The following is a 21,042-nucleotide window of genomic DNA, read 5'->3' on the forward strand; positions in this document are numbered from 1 at the left end:
TCCAGCGGCACGCCGAGGGCCCCGCCTCATGTCCTCCGAGTACCTCCACCTGCAGCCACGTGGCCCTGTGTGTCCCCCTTGCCTCCTGCTGCTCCCTCCCATGTCCCCACCCCACTGGCCTGCCGAGGCCCTTTGTCCAGGCATCGCACCACCCGCCTGCGAGCTGCCCCCTCACCAAGACCATGGACACAAACGCCCAGCACCATGGTGACACAACAGGAGTTCAGCAGAGGACCACGGTGTGAATTTGGGGCCAAACGTTTGAAAGGAACAGCGCGTGCAACCCTGAGGGGAAAGAAAATGTGAACTGGAGTCAGGAAATGAGTCAGCTCCAGAAACGAAGATCTGGATGATTCAGATTTGCATCTGGGGGAACGGGCGAGCCGAAGCTGGGGGGACAGAGCAGGGCTCGGCCGGTCAGCGGCGAGGCCCCCCCAGGGGACGTGGGGTTCCCGCGGGGCTGACGTGCGGGCACAGGCAGCAGGCCAGAGTGGACACCGTCCAGGACACAGACCGGAAAAGACACAGCGGGGTCACGGTCTGATCCCCGACTCATGACGGGGTCACGGTCTGATCCCCCGACTCATGACGGGGTCACGGTCTGACCCGCCCGCCTTCAGTTGAACGCACCGCAATTCGAAGATGCCTTTAACGCACCTAACCTGCCGGACATCGCGGTTCAGCGGACCTAAAACGCGCCCAGCCCGAAGCTCCTTTCACAATCACGTCGCGTGTCTCACGTGGCTTATGGAATCCCACGCTGGGCTGAAGGCGCGCTGGCCCCGAAGGCCGTCGGAAGCAGTGAGCGCAAATCCCTTGTGCATGGCCGGGATGTGACCGTGACAGGGCCACCTGCTTCTCTGTGCTGTGATCAGGCTCCGGAGTCGCTGCGGCTCTGGACCCTGACTGCTTAGCGGGCTTAGTGCGCTGCGTGCCGTGTCCCAGCACCATAAAGTCAAAAAAATTGTTAGGTCGATCCATCACGAGTCGGGGAGCTTCTTAAAGTCAGCCGGTCCTCGTTCATTTATGTAATGAATTTTCCGAATGTTCACCATGTTTGGTGAATAGCAGATGGGTCCCTGCCTGGAACAGACATCTCGACATCTTCCATGGAAAGATGCCTAGCACTCGACGGACCAGAACCAACTGATGAATCATTTTATCCTGGAAAACTATGCCGTACAGACTCAGCAACACCGTCGTGGCATTCGCTCCTGGGTGCTCACTAACGGCTGGAGACTGAGGAATAAAATTCCGGCTTGTTTTTCCTCCTTAAAAATCAATTTTCATAACAGAACGGCGTTCCATGGCTGATTAATCCGATTCTATTCCTTTGAAAGATTAAATGAAAAAGTCTTTTAGCTGCTAGTGGGACGGTCTCTCTCATAAAGGTGCCAGAGACGCTGGGCTGTTGTTTCCTTCTTCTGTGATTCAAATATGCTCTTAGCAATTTGGAAATTATAGGTAAGGCTTTCAAACTCGATTTACATATCCAGCAGCATTTTGAGCTGCAAAAGAAGTTAGAATCAAAACCTCCCTCTTCTCTGGAGAACTGGGGACTGAGGCTGGCGGCGCCCCCTCAGTGCTCACGGCCCATTTTCATCCTCCCACCCGGCTGGGCTGGAGGCACCCTGTGCCCACAGAGGGCGGGCGGTGAGTCAGAGTGGCTCTGATCCTGTCACCTACCTGGGTCTGGCTTGGCAGTGTGACTCATGCCTGAGGCCGGTCCCCGGGAGCCTTCCTGGGCCCCCCTGACAGGATGTCAGCTTCCTGTGGCCTGGCGCCCAGGGCCTTCTCCAGTGCTCACGGAGCACGACCCACGGGCCTTGTCATCACCCCGGGCCAGGGACAAATGAGCCATTTTTAAACGGTGATCAGTTTTCCGGAGGTCTAAATCAATCCTGGGGCTCTTTCTTCCTCTGTTCTGGGGGGCCAGATAATTTGATGAGCTTCTCGGTGGCAGAGCTGCTTCGCGGTAAGCGACCCGTTTCCCTGGAGGCAAAGGAATTCTCGTGCAAGTGGTGGCGATGATGACGGAAACGCACCTGTCCCTCTATGCTGTGCCTGCGGTGGGGGGCAAAGGCAGGATGGAGCTCGGGGGGCGCCTGGGGAAGAAGGAGCTGGGCCCCAGCAGTGTGGCTGTGACCAAGGAAAGGGCTGGGGACTGTCAGGCCGAGCGGAGCCAGGAGCAAGAACACCCGAGACTGGCCTTATGTTTCCCTACCATGCGGCGACCCTCTCGGGTCAGCCGCCAGCCCAAGGAAGGGCATGAGAAACGACAGTCTCTAGGTTAGCTGTGCTCCGATGCTCCAGGGCGAGCTTGGCTGATCTCAGGAGCCTGCAGGGTGACAAGAGCTGACAGCCCCCCGGGGTGGGTGTGAGGGAAGCGGAGGCTCCCCAGAGAGGCGCTTGCGGGGTGGGGCCGACCCGGCGCTCGCTCAGAGGTGCTGGGAAAACGGCCAGGTTACACTATGTTCTCGTCACTCTGGTGTGGTTCTAGAGGAAATTTATTGGAGCTCAGATGTCAAGATGTCCTAAGTCTAAGGTCTATTTACAGATAGCACGCACTTAGCGCCTCCCATGAAGACGGGCGTCAAGCAGGAAAGCAGACGCCCTGGGCACTGGGGGAGCCTGGGCAGCATGGAGGTGGGCACAGGTGGCCAAAGGCCACCGAGGAAAAGGCCAGGTCCAGCCCGCAACGCTGGCCGCTGTCTGGGGCTGGAATTCACCCCACACTTGAATATTAGCAATACAGACTCAGCAAACGGACAGTCCCTCCTACGCTAGTAGGACATGGGGCCCCTGTGGACACCCATCTTCACTTGGAGCAAGGGTTAATTTTATGTGTCGACCTGGCAAGGCGATCATGGCCAGGTTTTGGTCAAACACCACTTTAGATTCTGGATGTTGCCATTGCTGTGAAGGCTGTTGCTATTATTTGTTTTGTTTCTTTGGTGAGATTAACTTTTAAATCAGTGTACTCTGAGCAAGGCAGATTACTCTTCCTCTGTGGGTGGGCCTTAACTAATCAGTCGAAGGTCTTCAGACCAGAGACTGAGGTTCCCCCAAGGAAGAAGGGATTCCGCCTCCAGACTACCCTTGCACTTGAACCGCCACGCCAGCCCCTCCCTGGGTCACCAGCCTGCTGACCCGCCGGCTAGCTTCTCAGACGCCTGCGCTGCGCGGGCCATTTTGCTGGTCCTCTAGGCGAAAACTAAGCGGAAAGGACAGATAAGGCACAGTCCCCCCTCTAAAGGGACTTGACGATCTTCTAAGTTCGACTCACTTAAACGTTTTGGTATGTAGGGTCCGAGAATATAGACTCCGGCTGCGGGGTCGGTGGACGCCTTTCCTGGCACTTGCCCAGGCATGGTCCGCTCGAGCCGCTGTTGGCAGGACGGGGAAGGGCACAGGGCAGAGAATCCAGGTGTGTGAAGCAGGTGAGAAGCTACTGCGTCAGCGCAGGGGGGACTTCGCAAGAACCTCACTAAGACGATGCGAGGACGGTGACAGGAAGAACAGGAGGTGGGGACAGAGCAGGCTGGACGCGGAGCGAGCTGGGGAGGTCAGTGAGATGCGGCGAAGCTGATTTTCTCCCGCGCAGGCTGGCGCCAGGGCTCAAACAGGGCCCAGCGGGTTTTGAAACGTTACTTACTTGATCTCAGCCACCACCACCTCGTGGGGCAGAGGCAGCAGCCCTCCTTGGAAAAGAACTTTTAAACACGAGGTCACCCAAGCCTCTTAAATACAAGGGGACCAGGGTGGCTTTCCGTTTGACTTTAAACACAGTTCCTTCCGCAGGGGCTCAGAGCCCGGGGGAGGGGCACCAACCAGCCCAAGGCCCCTGGGAGGAAGGGAGAGGACCAGGCCTGGAACCGGACCTAGCTCAGCTGCAGGGCCAGCGGCGCTCAGGGGGCCTGGCTGCGGCCTGGTCCGCAAAGCCGGGGATGGGGGTGGGCGTCCTGGGGGAGGCGGCGTGCGCAGGCTGAGCTAACGGAGGCGGGAACGTGGCCCGGGCCAGCGCCTGCCACTCGGGCACCTTGCAGAGTGGATGGCAGCAGAGTGGTGTCCAGCTGGAAGTGATGACAGGCGTGGAGGACAGGCCAGGCGTCTCATCGTCCACTATTCTGTCTGGGACGTGGGAATGAGACCGGCCCCAGACCAGGTCATACTCAGCGGGGAAAACTGACCCTTCTTGCTAATAAGGACCAGTGAGAGCTCAAGCCATTAATAAAAAAGTCAGTTCTCTTAAACTTTCTATATTGTGTGAGGACATTACCTGCGGGTATTCAAAAATGTTAAGCAGGGACTGAGGTCCGTAGCCTGTGCACCTGCGTCTCTTCCCGTTATGACACCCCTGCCCCGCTCCACTGATGGCCGGAGAACGAGGAACCGAGTCCCCGCCCCAGGGCTCCTTCCGCCCTGGAACAGACCGCTCTGCCCAGCGCCCTGCAGGCCAGCCCGGGTTCCGGGGTCCTCGGAGGGCTGGGTGCTGGCTCCATCCTCCTGGCGATGGCCTCGCCTTTTCCATCGGCCTGGAGGAGGCGAGTCTGAGAGTCAAGTCGTCTGCGAGTTGATGATCCCAGTTTTTATTGTCTGAAATCTAAGCAAAATAACACCCTCTCTCCGAGCTCCGCCGTTTATGTTGGAAGAACGCTCGAGGCTCCCTCCCTCCCCTCCCTTTATTGGCCGCTCCGAGAGAGTTTGTCAAATTGTGTTTACGGTGAGACACATTCGCTCGGCAGCACGAGAGCCACCCGCCTGGAATAGGACCGGAAACGGCGACCCAGCGGCCGAGAGAATGACAAAGGGTCAATTAAGGCTCCGGGGGAGAGAGGGGAGACGACCGAACGGGGAGGAGTGTTGACGGAGTCAGAGCATTTTCATCTCTGCTGGACGATATCCGGGGGAAAGGTGCCCACGCAGAGAAAGCGCACTCCGCAGGCCCACGGTGACAAACAGCACGGCTCGTCATCGTCGCCGTCGCCACCCTTTGTCAGGTGACAGCTCTGCCCGTCACCCAGCATAACTACCTCCGCGTGTGCAGCGAGGTTGGTGTCATCATCCTAGTTTCACCGTGGGGGACAGTGAGGCTCGGGGCGCAAGGAATCTGCCCCGATCGCCCTGTGGTCCCTGCTGGAGCTGGCGACCCAGTAGACCCAGTACGTCCTCTCCCTGCGTCCCCTGGGCCGGCCCCCGCCTCCGCCAGGAGAGGAAGGAACCGCCTCAGCCACATTCTGTGCTCCCTGGCCTGCCTGCTCAGTGAGCCCCTTGGGGGCCACCTGGAGCCCTGCACACGGTGCCTGCCCTCAGACCGTCCTGCAGCCAGCGACCTGGGCGCTAGCTGAGTCTCGCCTGTGTCCAGCACAGGGCTGGAACGCAGGCTGCCAGGTCTGGTCCGAGCTGTTGCCAAGTGAGACAGTCCTTTTCTGGAGTTTCTAAAATAGACAGATATGTGTCCACTGGGCCTGAAACGTCCTTGGGCTGACTTGCTGTCTGAAAGGATGGAGCATTTACCTAAGAGGCATATATGCTCAGAGCACCCAGTTCGCTGGATAAGGGATGGAGAGGGAGCAAGACCAGCGTGTGTGCGTGTGCGTGCACATGCGTGCATGTGCATGTGTGTGTGCGTGTGTATGTGTGTGTGTGCGCATGTGCACGTGCGTGCATGTGCGTGTGCGCACGTGTGTGTGGCAGGGGGCGGGGGCTGGTCCAGGGAGGAGCTGGGAATAGGAAAACGCTGCTGGTCTCCTGCAGGGCCTGTGACCTCGTGGCTGGGGTGCAGGCCCCTCTCAGGGTGGATCCAGGCATCTTCGAAGGTCCTCAGGCATTACGGACCCATTCGACATTTAGGGCCCATCCTCCCTACATTTTAGGAATCCCGTCCCCGCGCAGCGGTCAGGGGACCTCGTCCCCTGTGCTTCTTCCTCGCTTTGGGAAATCGGCATCCGTGGAACTGCCACACGGTCCCGATCGGGCTGGTGGCCCCTGCGCCTCTTCGCTCTTAAAGCAAGAGAGCGTAGACGCAGATATGATCAATACAGCAGGAATCTCGAAGAGAATAAAATAAAACTTTTAAAAAATGCTCTTATTCAAAATCACGGCGTTTGAATAATTTTTGAGGTACCAAACGGAATTTATTTAGGCTAGTTTCAAGGCTAATTGATACAATTTCAATTTCAAATTGAAACGCTGCTTATCATGCCTTGTCATTCATTTTAATGGGTGTTAATGTCGAAACGTAATTGAGACTCTTTGAATAAGAGCATCATTAACCCTGTTATTGCCGATCGATCGACGTGCAGAGACGTTCAAACACAGACACTTGTCCGGTGTGGCTGGATTCACAGTCTGGTGCCTCCGATCCCGGGAATTTCCGGAGGAGCAGGAGACCTCCAACCTCGGGGGCATGCGACCCTGGGGCGCTGAGAAGCTAGGCGAGGTGACGCGTGAGTGGCCGGTCACGCCTGGAACACAACCGCACTCAGCAAGAAGCTCCCATTTCTTAAGGAGACTGTAAGTTCAGCAGCCGCTTTCCAAAAGTTCCGTTTTTCTTTTTCGAAACTTCTTGGAATTTGCCACTGGATCTGGAATATGTGTCAGGCCACGCAAAGCGTCTCCGCGGTCCCCAGCTGTTAAGAGTTCTGTATGTGACGAGTCTTTCTTACACAGGAGAGCATTAATCTCGGAACCCCCGAACAGTAGGCGTTACTGTGCCCCTTTATTTACAAGGACACCGAGGTTTGAGGATATTCAAAAGTCCCCAAGTTCACACGAGGTGCCTATTAAGTGGCAGGGCTGAATTTCACCTGACACTGTGGCCCAGGCACTGGACTGTCACACTGCTAGGCACCTGGAGCTCTCCCAGGGACAGTGGGTCATTTCTGCCTCTGGTCACAGTGTGTGAGGCACCACCTTTTTCAGAGGAGCAAAGGGGACCCGGCCGTTGCTGTGTCCCCACCGGTGCCCTTTACTGAGGAGCCCAAGGCCCACTGCTGTGGCCTTTTCCCGAGCGGACTGTCCCCAGTGCTTCCCGACAGTCACCGACTCCACAGTGGGTTCCACCTCTGGATTCATGGTCACGGGCAAACGTGCTGAAGCATCGCCAGGAAGTAAACACTCAGTTTGTTTCCTAGATCGTGATGGTTGGGGTCTGAGAGCAGAGACCACAGTGAGTGGACACCTCACACGCCCCCGGGGGCTTCTCACCCCGCTCCACCCGGCTGGGAAGTGCATTCGAAGGCTCCTAGGGCCAGCCGGCCCAGCCTCGCCGCATCTGGCCGAGGAACCAAGGTGACGTGCGTGGCTCCTGGCCGTGGGCGCCCGCACACGTGCCAGATCCAGCCTCTGACACAAAGGAGCTGCCGAGAGGTGAGCACAGCAATGTGGGTCTGGGCAGCTCAGCAGATCAGGACGGCCACCATGGGGACAGCAGCGTGTTCTTGTCGAGTGCTGCAGGCCGGGTGCAGATGTGCGCAGCCCCCGTCCGTCCTCGTGGGGAACCGGAGCCGCAGGCGCTGTCTCTGTCCCATCTTCCCTGTGGGGACGCCGAGGCCCTGAGAAGCGAAACGACGTTCTTGAGGTGGTTTGGGCATCAGGGGACAGGGGCAGGGTCAGCCACTGCTCCACACGGCTCCGGGGTGCGGGCGGACAGGAAGCGCAGAGGGAAAACCAGGGTGGGCCGCGCGGACGAAGCGGCCGTTGGAATCTTGAAGCTTGAGTAAGAGTTCGCCAAGCGGACCAAAGAGATGGAAATTCGCAGCTGAAGAAATAGTGTGCCCCAGAGCCAAGGTCAAGGTCATCTCGTGTTTTGGGAACCTCATGGAGTGTTACTCAAGTGAACTTCCGGGTGCCGGGCGGGGTGCGGGCAGGGAGAGGGGAAGTGGGGAGGCCGAGGGGGGCCAGGTCGCAGAGGCCTGCGGGCCGTGCAGAGCTGGAGTCTGACGCTGCTGCGTGGAGGCCCCCGGGGGGCCATCCGAGCTGCGGGCTCGGGGGCCACCGTGGCTGTGGGCGGGGTGAGGAGAGAGACAGGTGGGCGTGGGGACCAGTGCCGCGGCCTCCGTGACGCCCAGGTGAGGCAGGGGCAACAGGCCTGTCCCATGGCAGAATCATCTGTACGTGTGTGTGGGGCGGGGGGACAATAACGAAGGTGTCACGCTCCACGAGACCAGCAGCAGGAATGGGTAGCTTAAGCACAACAGGGCCTTTATCTCAGGACCTTGGCCGGCCGAGCCCAGACACAGGAGGGTGGAGGCCTGGCGACCCCAGGACACGGAGCGGCTGCTGCCCTCGGAAGCCTGGGCGACCCGGGTCCCCGCTCACCGCACACACTGGGCTCCACTTTGTCCCATCAACCTTTGACTCCAGATGTGAGCAGACACTGCAGCACCACATGCTTCAGAAGGGGCACATGCACACATGCAAATGCACACACACACAAACGCGCGCACACACACATGCACGCACACACAAATACACACAAGCGCACACGAACATACACACATACAAAGTACACACGTGCACGCACACATGCACACATGCACGCATACATACGCACACATGTTCACACATGCACACATGCATGCACGCACACACGCGCACACGCATGCACGCGCATGCACACATACACAAATGTGCGTGCACACACGCGCACACACATACATGCACGCACGCGCACACACGCACGTCCACAGGACGTGCAGGAGCACACAGAGGGGCCGTGACGAGGCCGTGGTGGTGGATGGTTTGGTGAGCGGTGCCGGCCAGCGTCCCTCCCCTGGCCATCGTCCCTCTCCCAGTGGCTGTCCGAGTTCGAGGGCCGAGGGAAGGTGTGGAGTCCGGTGTGAGGGGCACTGGCTGTGGGGCGGGATACAGCACACCTGGGGTCGATGCACCTGGGCTTCCCACGAGCCCTGACGGTCACCGGCCGTGGACTTGGGGGCAAAACGCCCTAAGTCTGAGTCTCGCTTTTCTCAGAAATTTCAGCGAATCCGTCTGTCCACACCCCCCTCCTTAGCTTCTGATTCAGTCGGTTATTGCCCAGTTCCAGAGGTCACAGGATGAGCAACAAGGGCTGCCCAGGGGCCAGCTGGAAAACCCCGAAGCAATCATCTTTCCATAGTCATTCATTCATTCATCCACTCATTCATTCAACTCCTGTTTCCAAGCACCCACTGTGTGCCAGGGTCTGGCCGGTCACTAGGACCTTAGTGAAGGACGGGATGGGACCCATTCACTCCTGGCAGTGGATGTCTTCGATGCGGTGTCAGCGAGCGAGCCTGATCAGAGAAGGCGGCGCCAGCAAATCGGTCCAGGGATGGCTCTGTCAACAGCTGCTGGAGAATTCTCAGAACCTCCTTGCTTCTAAATCCCTAAAAATTTCTCAGAACCTCCTTGCTTCTAAATCCCTAAAAATTTCTCAGAACCTCCTTGCTTCTAAATCCCTAAAAATTTCTTTGTTGGCGATTCTGGGCTGAGAGATGGCTTCGCCCCAGGCCGCTTTGGTGTCCCGTTTGCCGTTTCATTATGGAGCATTTCGGCAGCCACGGGGTGGGGGCGGGCAAGCTTGGGCCTCCACGGGTGCTTTGTCCCCAGCCCCCGTTCCCTCGGACGTAGGGACGAAACCCTGCTGAGGCCTGGAGTCACCGTCTCCCGCTCTGGATGCTGCGTGGCTCCACAGCAGAGAGCTGAGGCTGCAGACGGCAGGGACTCAGTAGACAGTGGCCGAGGTCACAGGCAAGGACCAGCAGTGACACGGTTAACCTGGACTGCCCCAGAGCTGCCTTTCCATGGGCAGAAGTAAGGAGCCCACACCCTGGGAAGAGCCTTCTGGGTGGAAAGAGGAAGCTCTGGCTTGTGCATGTGTGGTCAGGGTGGGGGAGGGCGCGGCGGGGGCCGAGAAAGGAGCACCCAGGACCCGTGGGACTCGAAAGTATGTTCACTGGAAAATAAAGCGATCGCAGAGCCCAGGTGTCGTAACGCAGGTCCGCGCGACGCATGCGCCTCTTTGCAGATGCCAACGGGCCAGCGCCAGAGGAGACGACGGCGTCCACCCGGCAGCTGGACGCCGGCATCCTCGGGGCGGTCACCGCCTGATGCGAAGCTGGAGGGGATGACGGAGCCGCGGAGCAGCGCGGAGCAGCGCCGAGCCACGCCGACTGCCGCACTGCCTTTGGCGCGGTGGAGACGGACCGAGGCTCGGCCGGGAGCCCGCCTGCCCCTTCGGCATAGCCTGGCAGCTAACCTGCCAGCCGATCACAGGCGCCAGCGTCCTGGGTTCGAATCCCAGCTCAGCCACTTGTTAACTGTGAGACCTGGAGTAGTGTCCCTAAGCTCTTTACACGTGGCTGCCCCCAACTGCGAAATGGAACAGTAACAGCGCCCTGCGTGCAGGGCGCCTGCACATGTGGGACACTTAGAGTCGTGCCTGGCGCGGTGTCGGGTCTCTGAAATTGTTAGCTATTATTAGCTGTAATGATAGCTCTATATGTCTGCACACTAATGTCACCTAAACCCCAATTCCCTCCTGGCTGGACTAAGTGTAGGCACATCTGCCTCGCGGAGTGGCCGTGCAAGCTAAGGCAGGGGCTGGCACGGATGCCCCTCATGCCAAACACTCGTCTGCTGTAGGAGGAGACCACCTAGCTACAATTTGGTCCTGCCTGCATTTTTGCTTCCTGTTTGTCTCTCACGGCTTAGAAATAAACACACACGGCCGCAAATAAAATCAGATTTACGCTTTCAAGTAATCGAGCGGTTGCGAGGGAGAGGTGAGTGTTTAGTGAGGATAGAACGCACCATTCTCATACCTACTAATTGTGTGTGTGTGTTTTTTAATCTTGCCATTTATCTTCCCTGTTTATGGAATGGCTCTAAGAGACCTCAACTTTCTGCTGAAACATCATAATTTTGCCAAGAATCGATGCATTTGGAACCCAACAGTCTGACCCGACAGACACCAGGAGGGACAAAGCAGACAGCCTGCCACGTAGCATTCCAGAAGCCCCTTGGGGCGGGACCACCGCCGAGGTCAGCTCAGCCTCCAGCTTCCTCAGCTGAGGGACAGGGGGGATTTTTGGTCGGGACCCTTGGGCAATCCCCCGGCTGTGGCTCGAACGGTCACAGGACCTGCCAGGACGCAGGAGCAGGGAGGGCTTCGCTGACAGTCCTCCCAGGAGGAAACGTGACCAGGCAGCGGGGCTGGATAAAGGGAACTTCTGGGCTGGCTTCGTCCAGAAATTTCCTGTCGGGTGTTTCACTTCACGTTTAGGATTGAGGAACTCTTGGGAATTTAGTCGACAAAGGGTGAGAGGCAGTGACGAGCAATTCTGCACCCAGCTCCGTCGTCCTCCGGCCTGTGGGACCGTGGCTTCGCGCCAGCGAGGCCAGGAGGCCGCCGGCTTCTGAGGCCGGGGTCAGTCGGCCTCTCGTCTTCCTGTCCTGCCTTTCTGGCGGTGGTCCAGAGTTTGCACTTGGCATTCTCTTTCTTGCTCTCTTTCTCTTTCTTGCTTTTTTTTTTTCTTTACCCTCCAGGTCTTAAAAAAAAAAAGAAAGAAAAGAAAAACAGGAAATGCTGGCAGTGGTTCTTCTCTGCGTGCGCACCCCTGGCTCTGTCAAGGGCGCCAGAAAAACCACTGTCTCTCCGTCCGCAAGTGCTTTTTCTGTTTCTTCTAACCCTTTTCACCGATAAGCTTGCTCCGGGTCAGACCAATTGACCTACAAAGCCAGGGCAGTCCGGGAGCGCAGTGCCCGCGTGAAAGTATGTGTGACAGCATCACGAGGGAACATACTTCTTAGCCCTTCTCCGTGGGTTTTAAACGGTGCATCTGGGAAGACAGCAGAGAAAAAGCAGCTCGAGATTTTCTTTTCATTTCATGGACCCTTAACCCATATTTAAAGCAGAGTCTGGATTTTAGACACAGCAAGTGTGCTTGTAATTATTTCAAACAGTTAAAAAAGCTAGTTAATGATGTTCAACATAAGTAATCATGTTAAATAGTAAAATTTAATTTCTGAAAAACTTAAATCCTCATATCTTCGGGAATGCATTGTGCTGTAGGATGTCTGAGTAAATTAAATTCTCTCCCACACACTAAAGCATCAATTTCCTTATGGTAATTATCTGCTAGATTGGATCTGTCAGAGGCAGGGAAGCAAGCCTGACGTTATACCCTCCTTACAAAAAATGATTACAAAAAATTAAGACGAATGAGCAAAATTAAGGCTGCGGCTGGTAAGCCTCTGCGTAGCTCTCACGGATCACTCCGCATCAGACGCCATTGTGCCGGGGACTAAGCTTTTAATGACTAGCGGTATAATCAGGGCAAGTCCATTAAAGGCCGGCGGAGTCACCGATCACAGAGATAACGGCGAAAAATGATTTTCCGCCAAGTAGAAGCAATTCATTACACACAAAAACGCGTTTCTGATGGAAGGGTCTGGATACAGGGGGAACCTAGCAAAGTTGACAGGATTCCTTTCCTGGGAAGCAGGCAAATCTGGTAACGCTTGGGGCACGGCAGGTGCTTTGTCTTTGCCTTGGGGTGTCCCCGGGGGGCTGGCTGCCTGTGGCTATTCTGGGGCCACACCCCACCAGGTCAGACTGTCTCCATCTCCGAGTCCCCTGATCTACGTTCCTCAGAAGCTGCTGGGGACAGAGAGGGCCTTCGGTCCTGCGCTGCACTGTCGCCGACCGCGCGGTGGACGGCCACGTGTCCCCCCGCCACGCGCGGACGCGCCCAGGGGCGAAATTGCCCGGCCGTTGCGGCCAGTGTGTTAGTTTAATTCACTCCAAAGCCCAGAAGGAAGCAAAGTCCCGTGGCGTCTCTGAAAAACGCAGGACTTGGCGGTCAAGGCCTGGAGAGCTCCTCGGTCCCGTGCCGCCCCCCGCGCGGCGCCCCTTGGCCCCCCCCTGAGGCTCCAGGGACACCCCGCTTTGCAAGGACCGAGCCTGCAGGCTCTGCTTCTGCACGATTTTCTCCGAGTTACCCGTTTCCTCTCCGTAAACGGGATTTGCACCGACAGCGCAGCCTCTCGGGTCCCCGTGGATCTCCCCGGAGCCCTGGCTTGGCCCAGGCGGCCGTGCGCGCCCCCGTGGGGCTTCTCGGGGACCCTGCGGGGCGCCCCGCTGCGCGCCCGCCGTTCCGGTTCTTCCCGGGCTCCGCGACGCCTGTCACCGCTCCATCGCTGTTTTCCGCGCACGGGGGGCAGGTGCTTGAAGCGACGACGGCGGGCTGCCAGGTGTGAAGGGCTGGGACCCCTCTAGTCTAGCGTGAAAACGGGGGGCGACGCGCTCTCGTTTCGAAGCCTCAGTTTACCTGCAGCCGAATGTCCTGGTGACCCGGTGTGCGCCTTTCTCGAGTCTCTGGCACTAACGACGCCGAGCGGGTTGCGGGGATCACGCGCATTCTGGCCCCCGGCGCGGGGACACGAGAGCTGGCAGCTTCGCTCCCGCCTCGCGGTGACGGTGACGCGCGTTTGGCCTCCGACAGGCCCAGGCGGCATCGTGCGAAGCGGCGCACCTGTCTGTCATGGACGAGCGCCCGGGGAGCAGAGGCGGCCTTCTTTAGGGGCCATCGGCGGTCATGGGGTCAGGCAGAGAGGCCGGGCCCTGTCTGTGTCCTTGTCACGGCCCTCGACGGCCCTCAACGCTCGTCTCCGGGCACAGGTTCCCGCCTTTCATCCCGCCCGGCCCCTCCGCTAAGCCGAGCGCCCACCTCTGCCCTCCCTCTGCCGCCCCTGCCCTGCCCCCGCCCCGCCAGCTCCTCCAGCATCTGGAAGGTCCCGGCCCATTCCGAAGGTGCCTGTCTCTACCATGACTTCTCTGATGCCCTGTCACTAAGCCATTTATATTTCCCGAGGAGCAGTGATGACATTAGAGTGCCAGCTGGTTGGCCACGTGTCTGTCTCCCCAACAGTTCTCTTCCGAAAGGCACAGGCCATATTTTCTGCCCTCTGCTTATGCCCACAAAGGTCCGGGAGCCTGTCCTGCTTTACACCTGCACGGAGAGAAAAACAGCTTTCTCCCAGGTGACCGTGAACACGCAGTGTCTAGGGGATGGTGCAAGCTACTTACCCACCCGTGTGACCGATCCGGCCTCCTCCCCTCTGGACCCTGGCACCTCAGAGCATCTGCTGATGCCCCTGCAGCCTGCTCTCTCCTTTCTTCCAGCGGCAATATCGATCATTTCCCGTGGCACGGCTTTTTGCGTTTTTTTTTTATTATTATCATTGTGGTAAAATACACATTAGATAACACGTACCGTCTTAACCATTTTTAAGTGTACAGTACACAGTGCTGAGCACATCCACATCGTTGCGCCATCTCCAGAACTTGGGCACCTTGCAAAGCTGAAACTCTGTCCCCATTAAACAGCTCACCTCTCCCTTCCCCAGCCCCTGGTACCACCACACTACTTGGTGACGTCTATGAGTTTGACTTCGTAAGCAGCTCATAAGATGCAATCATACAGTGTCTATCCTTTTGTGACTGGCTTATTTCGCTGAACGTCCTCAAGGTTATTCATACTGTAGCGTAGGGCACAATTTGCTTCCCTTTGAAGGCGGAATGGGCATTGCATTCCATGTCGGTGTCACAGTTTGTTATCCATGCTTGTGTAGACACTTGGGTTGCTTCCACTGTTCGGTTATTGTAAATATGCTGACAAGAACACGGACACACGAATATCTCTTCCAGATCGCCTCTGATTCTTTTAGATATATACCCAGAAGGGAAATTGCTGGATCAGATTTTTAATTTCTTAAGGAACCACCGTGCCGTTTTCCACAGCGGCTGCACCATTTTACATTCCTACCAACAGTGCACAACAGTCCTCATTTCTCTACATCCTCACCAGCACTCGGTATTTTATTTTTCTTCCTTTCTTATTTTCATAGTAGTTATTCTAAAGGGTGTGTGGTAACATCTCTTTGTGGTCTTGATTTGTATTTCTCTAAGGATCGAACATATTTCCACACGCTTGTTGACCATCTGTGTAGCTCTTGGTAGTGATGTCTCTTCCAGGCCTTTGTCCCTTTTTTAATTGAGTTATTTATTTTTTGTCGTTGAGTTGTGAGAGTCATGTCTGTATTCTGGATATTAACCCCTCATCAGGTATATGATTTGCTGAGATCTCCTCTCATTCGCTGGGGTGCCGTTCACCCTTTCGGTTACGTCTTTCAAGGCACAGAAGTTGCTAGTGTTGACGTTGTCCAACTTATCAGCATTTATTTTTGTCGCCTGTGCTTTGGTGTGAAATCGAAGAAATCATCGGCAAATCCCATGTCTTGGAGTATTTCTCCTATGATTTCTTCTAAAAGTTTTCTCGTTTTGCTACCTTTAGATCTTCTATTTAGATCTTTGATGCATTTTGAAATTATTTATATGATGTAAAGGTCAAACTTCTCTCGAACCATAACAAGTTTTAGTCATTTCGTTCGTTCGTTTGTTTTGTTTTGTTTTATGAAACACGCCTTCCTCTCGCAGGGCAAGGGAAGGTTAGAAATGAGTAGGTTGTCCTCAGGGAGAAGGACAGTCTCACCGTGCCATGTTTGTATCCTCCATCGCCCGACCTAAACGTTTCTCGATTGCTCGCAGATCTGCATGGGGGTAGAGCGAGCCGCATGTGTGCGGTGCACTCTGGCCCACTCTGCTCGAGTGTCTGGCATTGGGACGAGACTCTGGCTCCTCCGCTGGCATTTCTGCCGGTTGAAACAGTCATTTCATGGTTTTTAAATGAATTAATGCAGATTTTTTAATTTCTCGGTTTTAATATCTAATGCAGAAAGTAGCAAAATTGAAACCCACGTGAACAAAGGCCCTCGGGAACCGCCATCAGTTTTAAGAATGTCACGGGGCCTGGGGACCAAAGTGTTTCAGTGCAGGCACCGCACACGGCGAAGGAGGTCGCCAGGTCAGGCCCGTCCACTCCTGCCCTGGCTCAGGCTCCCCGTTGCCTGGCCGGCTCGCCTCTGCCCGCGCCCCACAGCGCCCAGGCACCCCTCAGGGCTCAGCCCGAGGCGGCGGGCCCCAGGAAGCATCATCTGCTCCTCCTGGAGCACCTCAACTACACCTCTGTGCCCCGGCCCCGGCCCCGCCTGTGCCGCCTGTCACTGCAGCCAGCACACGCTGCATCGCCGAGGACCCGTCCCCAGGTGGGGTGTCAGCCGAGTGCCCGGGCCAGTCGGCACGGTGCCCCCGGATCTGTGCTAAACGTGGAGACCACGCGGGAGCTCGACGGGAAGGAAGGTGGCGATGTCCTTCGATCCGGGCCCACGGCTCAGTCCCAGAGAAGCGGGCCCAGCACCGTCGCCTTTTCTGAAACGGAACTACACAGAGTGAGGCGTCGCTTTCTTGAAGAAATTTGGCAGTTTCATCTGACTTAAGTCAAAATCCACATTTGAGGGTATTTTCAAAGAAAGTTTCTCCTTCAGTCAGACTCAGGATGAGTGGTGCTGGGTTGGACACAGCTCGTGGTATTTGCAGAGTATCAGTGGTCGCAGCCGGCTGGAGGCGGTCGATCTCTGGGGCACAAGGGCATTGAGGGACCTGGGCTTCAGCCGGACGCCTCGCTGCTCCCCGAATTAGTGAGTCACCTCGGGCAGCCGTCCGAAGTCCAGTTCCTCGTTTGGAAAATAAAGGAAAGGATATCTACCTGGAAGGGCCGTTGGAGCCGTTAAATGAATGATACTTTGACCTGGAACATGCTAAAAATATTGTCGCCTCTTGCTTCTCTTCTGTCCGTGCCCCCGACCCCCTTCCTTAAATCGGGGTCTCCAGTGTGCATTCGGTGTTCCTCTGGTAACGTCTATGTCTTCACTTGGCAAATGCAGTATAATAAAATTACTTAAGAATCCTGAGGATCAGGTCCAAATTAGTGAGATAGTACTGGATACAAAAAGAAAAAAAAAAAACTTAAAAACTGACTTTCGCGACCCTTTTCTACCTTCACTCAAGTTTTAACTCCCTCCCCACACTTCACCTGGTCTCCTCATTGCCCTGACCTGCGAGGCTTTTCTTTTTATCCGAGGCTTTAAGATGTGTCTAATCTGCACCATAAAGTTTAGCCCTTGGTCAAATACGGTCTGATCACTCATCAAGATTCTTCATCGGAAGCAGGAGAACTTGACGCCTTCGCGCCGGCCTGGGCAGATGCCCACTGCCCCCCGGGACAGGAGGGCGCCTCCATTGCCCTGTGCGGCCAGAGCTGAGTGCCGGGCACACGAGATCAGAGCCACCTCCTCGGGGCCCCAGGGCCCCACCTCTGTCTGCTGCGAGGACTCGCACGTGGGGGCTGTCTCCCACCAGACCACCCCTCGGAAGCAGAGGGGGAGGGAGCCCCCACCCCACCTGCGGGGTCCTGCTCCACGGCGCCTTCAGGCAGCTCTGTCCCTCGCACCTGGGGTCCCGAGCATTCAGGGCCACCCTGGCCCCTCGGTGGCGGGTGGATGGCCCGCACCTGTCCCCTTGTTCCCACAGAGCCGACAGCCCTGGTGTGTATTTCGCTGCTTTTGTGTACCAGGCTGACTCCGGAGAGGTCCTTTTATGTTTTAGCTGGTAAATTCATTATCAGACAATTGTTGGAGAGATACAGGCCAGTGGTTTTCTGCAATGCGCATCGCCACACTCTCGCTGGGGCTGGAAGCCCAGGCCTTCGGTCCTCCTATTAGAAGTGTTAATGTTTCTGTGACCTTTCTAGATGGTGGTGAGACGTATTCTTCTAAACAGAAAAACCAAGAGATCTGATCACCTCAAATGCGTACGACCGACCCCAGTTTGCTGAGAAAAATCAGGAGAGGTCAATCTTTCCCCAGAGGAAAGAGAAAGTCGAGGGGATTTGGGAAGTTGGAGTAAAATGAATGAAGACAGGTCAATTCCAGTATTTCGCAGACGTGGATCCATCTTCTGACTCGCCGCAGCATTTTATGCCCCTCGAAGCTCCATATTATCGCTTAGGTGATTCACTGAGGTTTTAAAGGTGAACACATTTAGGCAGTATCTGCATGACAGAACAGGCGAGGGCAGAGAGCCGTCTGTCAGCGTGCACGGCGGCTGTGCTGTCATGAGCAGCCCCCGCGGCCCAGCCCACCCTCAAGACCCGGATGTATTTTGCAGCCATGAGCCTTCGCCCCCCACCCCCCCGGGGGTCCCCGTGGTCCAGTCACAGTGCTTTCTCCTGTCACGTCCACACTGTGAGTGGAGCTTAGTGTCAGGTGGACACGAAGCCCTGAAGGCTCAGCCCGAGTGGAGGCCACATCGGCCAGAGTCACAGTGAGCAGAGGGGACCAGAGGGCCACAGCTCCTTAGACACCGGCGGCGTCCTCCCCGCCAGCGCTGGAAACAGCTGTGAACCTGTGGCTCGGTCCAGCTTTACCGTTTGAGCCAGGCCCCTGCATTCCTCACGGTGCCGTCAGGTAGCTGAGTGACGGCCCACAGGACGCCTAGCCCCAGACGCTGTGACTTTTCGTGACTCTGTCAGGGAGGACTTGTGGCACTGTCCTCTTAGGAAACCCATTGAGTATGGAGAGAGTGGCCGTAAACTATTAAGTGCTGGGGGATATTTACCCAGCGTGCTGACTTGAGTTTGTAGAACCGAGACCACGTGCTCAGTGATCTGGTTATAACCCCTCGCCAGCCTCTCTGATCGGTATCTCTTTGACTGTCCTTGGCCAGTGCATGTCCTGCCCAGGCCGCCCAGAGACCTGCCTTGAAGCTCTCAACCCTGCCTGGGGCTCAGCCCCGGGGGACTCCACCCACCTCCATCCTCCACGCGGCTTCTCCTGGACCCCGCTCCCAGCTCCTTGTGCAGACAGTGTCCTCTAGCTCGTGTCCTGTGGCTGTGCCCACAGAAGACACATGGACACGGTCCGCCAGCATGGGAAGAATAGGTTTATCCAGACACGTTAGGCTTTCTGCCCAAGGCGTGAATGCGAGGAAGTGAAGCTGTTTCATTCACAGCTGACAAGGTGCCACCAGTGGGGTCCGCCCTGGAAAACCACACTGGGTGGCAGCCATGCGGGGTGGGCGGCACACAGGAAGTCGGCCTCTTCCTGTGCACCTGGAGCCAGCAGGTATGACGAACGGGGGGAGCGACTTTCCGTGTCCATCCTCACAGCGCGAGGGGCCAGTCTGGAGGGCGAGATGGGGACCGCTTCGGTGGCAGCAATTGCGAGTGTGCTCGAGACCAACCAGGGTCAAAAGCCAGGCCAGGGCATCGAATCAAACCAGGGCGCGGTGTCCCATCAGCGTTTGGGTGGGACGCGTAGGGACCATCGTGATACGAAGCTGGAGGATGGCAGTGACAGCCACGGCTCCCGGATCGGAACACGGGCCTTTCCAAGTTCACCAAAAACTCGGCGCACGCCTACTAGGTACCCGGTGGCCCCCGGGTTGGCAGTTTGCTCCCCCAAACCCCATTTCATTGAAGCATTCCCATTGTCAGGGGAGTGTTAATTTGGGTAATCCAGGGTCTTTTATGGTAAATATATATCATTAGTCGCATTAAATCATCCCTTAAGTATATTTGTGTTCGTGTGCATAGAAGTACACCCATCTTATGCCAGGAATGCAATAGTTTTAAACGCAATAGTTTTTGAAGAAAAACGGCTCCATTTCCTACACTCAGGGCTTAATCTGCGTACTTGTCTGAGCTCAGAGGTTTTGCGTCGCTGTTCTCTGCAGCCTCCTTAGCACGATCAGCCTTGAACGACCTGTGTGCTCGCCCACATGACACTCGAGGGCCGGAGTGTCCGAGCCCCAGACCCCCCGCAGGCGGCAGCGTCTCAGGGGCTGCACCTGACAGCTGCAGATCGTCCTCATGTGAGAGCACAGGCGGCGAGGTTCTCCGCGTATTAGGGCGACCACTACGCCCATGTCGACCATTATAATCATGGTACTATTTCCATACGTCTACTCGGTGGCTTGAGGCGGGACAGTGTGGGTCCTGGGACCCGGGCCCCTGTGGGCTGATGCTGGGACCCCGCTGGCAGCCAGAAAGCCTCCCTGCCTCCCCGGCTAGTATGACAATCCTGATGGGAAATCGCTGCCTCTGAAGCAGATTTTAAAGTTCAGTCCTGAAAATACTTTTTCAGAGAAACACACTTGTCCCTTAGTTAATTGTAGCTATTTTGCAATTTCCTTCCTTACCTGTTAGTTTCTACGTTTTCTCTTCTGTTCTATCGTATCATATTGTCACGTTACTGTACACAAGTCGTATTTTTAGGACATTACATTGGAATATTCCTGTTTGCTAGAATAAGCTTCTTAGCGTGCATTTTCTCTTCCAGGTGCTCTCTAATAATTTATAACGCTACCTTCCACGTAAGTTTTGTAAGAACTGGAGCAGCTCTCTGGGCATCATCCCTAGCGATATATAAAGGCTGAGGGAGCAGGGCTGCGGGGAGACTGCTCGGGGGAGCGGATGGAAGCGGGGCGGGGGCCCCCGGAGCAGTGGGGTAATCCAGGACCAGCGTTCGGAACTTGGAGAGCAGACGCACATCCGTCAGACGACCTCCCTGGAGTTTTACCATGTTCCGTCGAACCGCTGACTCTGAAAACCCAAATGATTCAGCTTACACTCGTAGGTAAGGACCAAGGACACGGGTGTCCCTGCGCTGGCCTTGGATTCTAGATCTGTGGTGGGCAGGAGTTGAGTCTAATTTCACAGGGGAGAAGCCTAAACTAGCTACAGCATGAATGGAAAGCCGCCACCTCCCCAGAAGTGGCCCAGGAATGCTGGACGCAAAGCCGGCACCTTCTAGCAGCAGCTTCGGAGCTCCGTGCTGACAGGTGTCCAGTTATCTGCACTGTGGAGTTCCCTCCCCGGCAGAGTGCGAAGATCGGGTGCCGCTGGTGCCCTGCCATGGAAAGGCCCAGAACTTATCGATAAAGTGGTCTTTCAGGCTTCGAGCGCCAGCACCCCTGACAATGTGGCCTGCCGGCCATGTTCACCACAAGTGTCATCACAGGCACCTTCATTTCTCTCAGAAATGAAGATCTTCCTTCCTCCCTCCCTCCCTCCCTTCCTTCTTTCTCTTTCTTTCTTT

General features: G+C 56.4%; 1 long non-coding RNA gene across 1 annotated transcript; it reads left to right on the forward strand.

Annotated features, from left to right (window-relative positions):
* The first annotated feature begins 1,713 nt into the window (after positions 1-1,713).
* On the forward strand, positions 1,714-10,050 carry LOC120601983 (uncharacterized). Its single transcript, XR_005652610.1, has 3 exons — positions 1,714-1,975; positions 9,616-9,798; positions 10,013-10,050. It is a non-coding gene; the product is annotated as an uncharacterized LOC120601983 (long non-coding RNA).
* The last annotated feature ends 10,992 nt before the right edge of the window (positions 10,051-21,042 follow it).

Source organism: Pteropus medius, unplaced genomic scaffold, assembly GCF_902729225.1.
Source record: "Pteropus medius unplaced genomic scaffold, Ma_sr-lr_union100, whole genome shotgun sequence".
Taxonomy (NCBI): Eukaryota; Metazoa; Chordata; class Mammalia; order Chiroptera; family Pteropodidae; genus Pteropus; species Pteropus medius.